An 8,710-nucleotide genomic window follows, 5' to 3' on the forward strand; every position below is an offset into this window, starting at 1 on the left:
GCCTAGCCGAGCGCCGAGTGATCGATGCCGCGGCCCCGCCCCGTCGTGTTTACAAGGCCGTAGGGTAGAGGCGACCCGCAAGTGAGGGATCTTTTCCTGGTTTTCGATTCCCACGTGGGTGACGCCTGCGACTTCCTCAGCAAGGATAACTTAGTGTGCTAGTCAGCTTCGCATCCACCATTTCATCGAAACCGTACAACTAAGAGGATTCGTTTTCCTAGTTTACAGGGAGGTCAGCCAGTGCCCAGTGAAATAAAGTGGCCGAATCCTTGTACTTTGGGAAAGTCACAGCTCCGAAATTTTTGCATCCACGGCCCGCAGGAGTGAGGAAATCCTGGGTTTCGGTGGGCAGCCAGAATCCTCACTCCTGCCGCCGCGGCCCCGACCCTGAGTGGTGTGGGCATCACTGCGGGTTTTGGTTTGGAGCACACTGCCCGTGGCTTCCAGGGGTTCAGGCCTTTTGAAGCATTGTACAGAGGTGGTAGAAAGTCCTGCTCACAGTGGGTCTGGAGTCCGAGGAGGAAAGGCAAGGGAATCATTCCCTGCTATCAAAGAAAAAGGTTACTCATGACAGCCGTTAAAGGTGGTAAGGCAGGCTACCTGCCGCTGCAGTGGGGGTCTGTGATAGAGGAAAGAGGTACTCCTGGACTCCAAATATGACAAAGGCAAGTGCAGATTCATAGCCAAGGAGCACGGTCTAGGTCAGTGGATGGGAAATTTTTAAGAGGAAGCGTCAGGGATAAGGGGAATTCTGCTAAACCGACCACCCAGGATTTTTGCTGATGGCAGGCCAGGGTGATAACATATTCAAGGGTAGAGGATAAGAAATCGGGTCAGATACCAAGGGTAGGGGATTTCTGCTTAATCCAACAGGATTCTTGCTAAAACTGGACTCAGCAAGCCAAGGACAGCGCCCAAGGTCAAGGCTTAGTCAGAAAGAGAACTGAGAAGAGCCTTGTCACTGGTCACCAGGGATGTGTCAGGTATTCTCTGGGGCCCGATGTTAATTATGTTAACAGTCCTGTTAGGTGGAGATTATAATGTCTTATAGACAAGGAAACTGAGGGTTGCTCAAGGCCAATTCAGCAGATCAGTGGGTTCTAGGCAGTTGGCTAACATGGTGGAAAACACACCAAATGAACTCACCTCCTGCCCTCAAGGGTCTTGCAGGGAAGAGAGATTAACAGATATTTATTGAGCATTGACTACACACCTTGAGCTTTCAAAGCATTTACAAATATTAAAATCCTAGATTAACTATTATAATTTCCACCCCCCAGTCGAGTGGTGACGGCATTGAATTTTGTCTGAGCCCCGTGTTTCTGGAAAACAGTGAAGGTTGAAGGAATTTCCCTCACCCTTTTGTGTTCCAGAAAACAGCTTGCTGCAAAGAACCCCCTTTTCCATGTGACTTCCAGAAGCCTCGTGGATGCTGCCCGTGTTTACCTCCGACAAGGCCGGGCACAGACCCTCCAAATTCCCACCCTTTGCCTCATAGGTGATTAGCTGAACTGCTTGTCCCCAGTAATCAATCAGAGCAAAATGCTTGTCAGCCCAATTTCGTTAAATTCTCTCCTTCCTCCAGCCCCTGAACTTTGGTCCACGCCCAGCCTAAGCCAGCAGACGGTCCTTCTTGCGAAGAGGACAGAATGTTCTCCGATCCCCTGTCCCGTTATGCTACTCTTTGATCCCACTTTCTCGTTCTTTTCTGCAGCCTATAAAAGAAAAATCTTTTTGCCCAACCCTGACGATGCTCGCAAACCTTATCGATGAGGGAGCGTGGCCCAAGCCAGGGGCAAAGTACAGGCTAACAGCACCCCCCTCCACCGGGTGGGATATGTGTGATATTCCTCCGACACTCCTGCCTGCCCAAGAATAGGGGAAAGGAAAGAAAGCAAATAGTTAACTGATAGAGATCACAGTCCTTCAGGACACGAGTCTCCTTCAGTGTACGGATAACTTAGGAAACTGCAAGAAAAAGGCAATCTTTTCCATAGCCTAATCTCCAGAAACCTATAGATTCTATTTCCTGGAGCCCGAACATCACCCTCATCAAGATGTAAGGGGCTTTAAGTGCTTGCCGTGGTGATATGGGAAACGAGGCAAATGAAAAATTGAATCCCCTTACTCCCTACAGCCATTAGCAAGTCCTTGAAACAGAGTGACCTTCCTCTAGGAGCTCAGCTGCCTTGACGGTGATGACACTTTGGTAGGGGCAAAAGAGAATCTTTGCTTAATATTATCCTGACCACCCCCCCCCCCCATCCCGCCCAGGATCCTGTGAGCCTCCTTAAACACATAAAAATTTCGGGGTGCCTGGGTGGCTCAGTCAATTAAGTGTCCGACTTTGGTTCAGGTCATGATCTCACAGCTCATGAATTTGAACCCCACGTCGGGCTCTGTGCTGACAGCTCAGAGCCTGGAGCCTGCTTTGGATTCTGTCTCCCTCGCTCTCTGCCCCTCCCCCACTTATACTCTGTCTTTCTCTCTCTCGAAAGTAAATAAAATATTTAAAAAAAATTTTTTAATTCCTTTGCAACCCTCCTTTATCTCTACCACCGTCCCCCCCCCCAAAGATATATGTTAACAGTCATATTCCAGACTTAACGGCCCCTGATACACATCTGAAGGGTCTCATGACTGAGGTTTTACTAAGCAGTAACAAAAGATGTTTTCCGAGCTAGCCCCTCAAGGTCCTGGAAACCTTGCTTCCAAAATTCCTTAGAGACTTACACTGTCCCTAACCCCCTGCCAACCAGAAGGTATATATATAATCAGTCACTTTTCACAACCCCAGTGGAGCTCTTCCTGCCCACGGGTCCTGTCCCCGGGCTTTAATAAAATCACCTTTTTGCACCAAAGACGTCTTCAAGAATTCTTTCTCGGCTGTCAGCTCCGAACCCCCATCGCCCCCAAACCCCGTCATTATGGTCACAGCTTTCTCTCTAAGACAGTAGACCCCTCCCCATTGCAATCTCCTTGCAAATAAGTCTTCCCTTACTATTTCCACTTTTTTTGTTGTTGTTGTTAGTCAGTGGATGGGCAGAGACCACAGGACCCCGGGCGGGACCCCGGGCTTCTAGGTGCCCAAACAGTCTCCACAGCATAGGTCAAAAGAGATGGGAAGGCGGGACCCTCGGATTCTCTTTCATGATGATCAGGAATGCGATTGTGGCCCGTAACATCAAGTAGGGAATGCCACCAGATCAGGCAGAGACAAACATCCCTTTTGCCAACTTGTGTTTTCAAAACTGGCTCGTTGAGATGAATTACAGGCGCCAATGAGACGTTTTCATAAAAGAAAAGAACCACAGTCTTTCACCAGGGGGCTTCACTTCCTGCCGGCTCTTTGTCAGCCCCCACCCCTCCCCCTACCTCCCCTCATCCCAGGCAGCCTTGGAATTGGCTGTGAAGCTGACAGAACCAATCGAGTGCCGCAGAAAGGCAGGGAACAAACAAAAGGCACCATTTATGTCCGTGTTTGTGAATTTTCTCCATTTGATCAGCAGCCTGCAATTTAAATATATCCAAGTGTGCTTGGAACATTTGTGGCTTAATTATCAGATTTATTGCAAACACACACATACAAACAAAACTCTAAACTGGAAAACAACCTTGAGCTTGGCCACAGAAGAGACATTCGACTCCAGTTGCTTAAAGGTGGTGTGAAAACCTCCCACATACTGTGGCTTCCATTCACTGGATACCCGTTTGGTGCTTCCTTTCACCTCAGCGTTGCCACCTCAGCAAGGAGCCAGCGAGCCTAAACCGACCCTGAAAGAGGAGGAAGGTAAAAGAACAAAGTGTTCTGTCGAGCGGATTCCGCCGGGGTGGAAGCAAAAAGCTGATATGAAGTCAGGCAGCCAGGAACACTCACTGCCTCTCCGAGCCTTACCGTTCTCGTCCAGGAAATGGGTATGAGAACCTATGTTCCGTGTGGTGGTGAGGATTGATAGGACAGCCGTTCGTCTCCAGTCATCGCCTCTATTCCGTAGCCTGTTCCAGAATCCGTATGTTCCAATCTATCAGCACAGGTGCCCCTTCCTGTTCTGTGTCCCCAGGTCCCCCAGGGCAGTGTGGAACTTCTTGAAATACAGGTCCTTGGCCGCCACCCCTGGAGTTTTCCACGTAGCAATTCTGGAGCCAGGCCCAGGATTCTGCATTTTCACTAGCTTTCCAGACAACTCAGAAGCAGATGATGACTACATTCTGCGAAAGGCAGCTCTGGGGCTCACGGATGTCTGCAACGGTGGGTGAGGCAGGTGGTGGAGGGTTCCAGAAGCTGCATAAAGCTGACCTGAGGGAGAAGCCCAGAGGCTCCTGGCCAGGCTGGGTCCTCTCTCTTGCTGTTGCACAGACCCTCCTCCGCCAGTACGTCTTTGGATTCTCGCACAAACCACTGCCCGGGCCACAGCCAGCCCAAAGATCCTGCTCAAGACAGACTCAAGCTTTGCTCCCTTACAGACAAGACACCACTACCTTCCCTTCCTCCGTGGGTCCCAGGAGGCTTTTCTCTTAAACCCTTGAAAGCCAAAGGGTTTTGTTTAGTTGCTTTCTTCTTGGGCACATATTCCAAGCGGGCCCTGGGCTAAGTGCTTGCACCAGTCATCCATTAGCACGAATAATGCTGCGTAACAAGCCATCCCCGACCTGAGTAGCTGACAACAGTAAGACTACTGAGCATCTGGATGGTTTGGTCGTCTGAGTCCGACCCCGTTGGTCTTCGTGGGGCTTGCTCGTGTGAAGGTGGCCTCGCTCACATGTCTGCTGGTCAGCTGGCTGTTGGCCGGGGCAATGGAGATAAAGGTACCAGTGGTCACTCATCATGCAGGAGGCTAGCCTGGGGCTTGTTCACGTGACAGTGGCAGGATTCCAAGAGAGGAGAGGGGAACTTTAAGTCCTAGTGCAGGAGGCTCGAGCACGCATGCGCGCCTGTGGGGGGGGGGGCGCATTTCGAGGCAGAAATTCTCTCCTGTTTGAGTCTGTGGGCTTGTGACCTCCTCGGCTGACAGAATAAGGCAGGGGGGACTCTGTGGAACTTTGGGGCTGGGTCACAGACGGCGATCTGGCTTCTGCTTTGTTCACCGGGAACTCGCAGGAGCCTGGGGCTGTTACGTAAGAAATCTGACCACCCCGGGGCCTCGTCTTGGAGTCCTCCCTGCCCAGGCACTGGGCACTGGGTGAACAAGCCTCGGGAAGATTCTAGCCCCAGTGATAGGAGCCTTCCCAGCTGACCCCTGGGCATCGTGGAGCACAGACATGCCGTTCCCCACCCCCCAGAACCCACAAGCACCGTATAATGGTTATTGTGTGCTGCTAAGCTCCGGAGTGGCTCAGCCAGATGCTGGGAAGAAGAAGAACAGACACCTTGCCGTGGGGAGAGGGTGTTCCAGGCGCGGAAAACGGCCCGTCAGCAGGAGGGCGGGCAGGGCAGGGGACACTACGGTGGTGGCTTCCGGCAAAGTTCCCCAAGTGTGGGTGCGCCACCTGGGGCGGCCTGCTCTTCCGTCCTGGGTTTGCTGCCTCCGGGCCCAGGGCCCCCTGTTTTTCCACCTCCGGTGCCCAGCAGACTCCTCAAGCCTGAAGAGCACAGGGGACCTTGGAGCCCCGCTGCTCTACATGCTGTGGGAATTTCAGTCCAGAATGAAAGCAGGGGAAGGAGAAAGCTTGGCCTGCTGGGCTGCAGCCCGAGCTCCGATCCTTCCAGATCCTTCTGTTCCTTGCCACCCTAGACCCTGCTGCAAAGACACCTCAGCCTGGCATCCTCCGCCCTGCTGGCCCCCAGCCTCGGGTGGTTTCTGGGAGGCGCTCCCAGCCTCGTGTGTTAATCTTTCCAAAGAAGGAGGAGGAAGAAGAGAACAGTGTGTCCTGTCCTCACGTGTAGCCGATTTTCCAAGGGGACTGGGAAGGGGGGACTGTAACACCATCATCATCATTAGGATTAGGATTAGGATTAGGATTGTTCTTGACAATAGCTGCCATTTCTTGAGGGTTAACCTTGAGCTGGGCGCTATATATCATTTTATCTTCACTTGTGGTCCTGAAGATAAAGATACTAAAACTCCGGTTTAAAGCGGAGGAGATGGGAGCTCAGGCAGGAACCTGGGGAAAGATATGGTGCCAGGTAAGTCTGACCTCAAAGCCCACGCTCTTAAACACGGTTGGCGTGCTATCGTAATCATGTCCCAATCCTCTACTCCTGGCTCATTGGAGAAACTGCCAGAAGCTACTCTCATTGCTCAGACCGTCGTGTTCCTTAGGAATCACACCAAACCTCAGGCACCTCGGACCTCCGGGGGGCTTACATCTAGCCGAAGAGCCAGAGGACCTTGGAGTGAAAGTAATCTGTGCTGCCCATCAGCGCAAGGCCACAAATGTTTTCCTGAGCCCTCCTATGTGCCAGGCACTGATAGACACCAATGGGGCTGGGGGTAAGGATACAAAGATGAAAAAGGCACATTTTATATCCTCAGGGAACTTGGCACTAATAAGGGGAATAAAAATAAGGCCACCAACCCTAGCACATCTCATTGCCATGGAATTGTATGCGACATCTTTTGGTTATAAATTACGGAAATCCCATTCAAAGGATCACATTTATTGACTCACGCGACAGAAAATTCCAAGGATTGATCTCTCCGGCTTCAGGCAAGGCTGGACCTAGGTGCTCGGATGATCTTGGCATCAGTGCTCGGCCTCCCTCCTCCTCTGAACTGGTTTTACTTCCAGGCAGACTTTCGTCTTATGACGGCCCCTGACAGCTCCAAATTTACATCCTTGGCAACTCCAGGGAAAACAGAGTGCCTCTTTCCTAAGAATTCTGGCAAAAGGCCCTCAGAAGACTCTCTTTCGTCTGGCTGGAGTCTCTGTGCTTTTTGCCCGAGCCCATCACCGCGTAAGGTGGATGTGATATTACGACTGGCCGAGGCTGGGTGTGCTTCCCTTCCTGACTGAGAGTAGAGGTGGGGCAGTTCTGCTCATAGAAGCTGGGGTTCTGTTACTGGAAGAAGGGGAACAGACGCCGGGCCGGCAAAACCCACACATAACCTAAGCCTTGGAGGCACAAAGACCCTTCGTGCGCGTCTTATCCAATACCTTCGTATCATAGATAGGAAAACCGAGACGACCTTCACATCTCTCTCTGCCACTTGGTGGGGCCCTGATGAATCCCTTCATATCTCTGTGCCTCAGTTTCCTCCTCTCCAACGTGGTTATAATGACATCATGGTGTCAACTGGGAGGATGAATTCATATACATATTGTACCCCACTTAGAACAGTGAAGCATATTAGGTGCTCAATAAACGCTGTTCTCTCTCCCCGTGTCTCTCCCCTCTGGGATCCCTCAGAGTCGTGCATCCTGTTCTCTGCGCCTCTGAAGTCCTGCCTTCACCCGTTCGCTACGATCCAGTGTGGTTGGCATTCGTTTTACTCTCATGGGGCTTAGCTTCTTCCACTCAACCGGGAGTTCTTCAAGAGCAGGGACTTGTGGATCACCAGCAGCTCTTGGGGATCTCCGTGTCCACTGCCCAGCCCCTAGCGGAGCTAAAGACAGATGTGGAGAGGAAATCGATCAATAACCAAAGTCGAAGGCGCGGACCGGTTGTTCCATTTAAGTGATGCCGCGTGACGAGCCATCACGGTGTTTAGGGACTTCATAAAATGCTTATTTTGGGCATGACTCTGCAGTTTGAGCACAGCTCAGTGGGGCTGGCTTGTCTATGTCCCACTCGGTGTCCACTGAACCTGCGAGAAGGCCAGGAGCCGGGACCTCTAGAAAGGCCCCCTCGCACACATCCGGCCCCTGGGCCGGGGAGACTGACAACTGGGAGGACTCAGCCGGGCAGCAAGGGCTGTGGCTCGCTGGGCATCTCTGTCTATCCGTGTGGTCTGTCTGAGTGGTCTCTTCAACAGGACGGCACCAGGGAGCTGAACTTGTGTCAGCACAAGGCAGCCGGGGTCTGCGCCCTAAGAGAGAGAGAGTACCAGGCGGAAGCTGTATTGCCTTTTTAAAAAACCAAACACTTGATTTTAGAATAGCGTTAGCTTTACAAAAAAAAATCGCTGAGATAACACGGTTCCCACGCCCAGTTTCCCACACTAACTTAGGCTAGCGCGATACATTTGTTGCAATGAATGAACCAATATGGATCCACGTAACTTTATAACTGAAGCCCATGCTTTATTCAGATTCTCGTAGTTTTTTAACCTGAAGTCATTTTTCTGTCCTAGGATGGAATGTGGTATCCGGGATACCGCATTACCTTTAGCTGGCGTGTGTCCTTAGTGCCTCTTGGCTGTGACGGGTTCTCTTACTTTCCCGGTTTGGATGGCTTTGACAATTTCCAGGAGTACTAGTGAGGCAGTAGAATGTTGGCAGAATGTCCCTCAGTGGGGATCTTTCTGATGTTTTTCTCGTGATGGGGCTGGGGTGTGGGTTGGGGGACAAAGACTACAGAGGGGAAGGGCCCTTCTGAACGCATCGTATCAAGAGCACGTACCATCAGCACGACCGGTCACTGTCGACGTTGATCTTGACCACTTGTCTGTGGCGGCGTTTGCTAGGTGTCCCCACTGCAAAATTACTCGTCCTTTCCTTTCTCTACATGGTACTTTTTGGAAGGAAGTCACCAGCTCTGTGCAGCCTGCACTTAGGGAGTGGGGAGTTACGCTCCACCTCCTCGAGGGCAGAGCATCTGCACAAATTATGT

The 8,710-nt window shown here is 51.6% G+C and overlaps 1 long non-coding RNA gene across 1 annotated transcript; it reads left to right on the top strand.

The window, feature by feature from the left end:
- The first annotated feature begins 40 nt into the window (after positions 1-40).
- On the top strand, positions 41-1,748 carry LOC122471154. The gene is made up of 3 exons (XR_006294135.1): positions 41-232; positions 874-983; positions 1,374-1,748. It is a non-coding gene; the product is annotated as an uncharacterized LOC122471154 (long non-coding RNA).
- The last annotated feature ends 6,962 nt before the right edge of the window (positions 1,749-8,710 follow it).

The sequence above is a fragment of the Prionailurus bengalensis genome, chromosome E3 (genome assembly GCF_016509475.1).
Source record: "Prionailurus bengalensis isolate Pbe53 chromosome E3, Fcat_Pben_1.1_paternal_pri, whole genome shotgun sequence".
Lineage (NCBI taxonomy): Eukaryota > Metazoa > Chordata > Mammalia > Carnivora > Felidae > Prionailurus > Prionailurus bengalensis.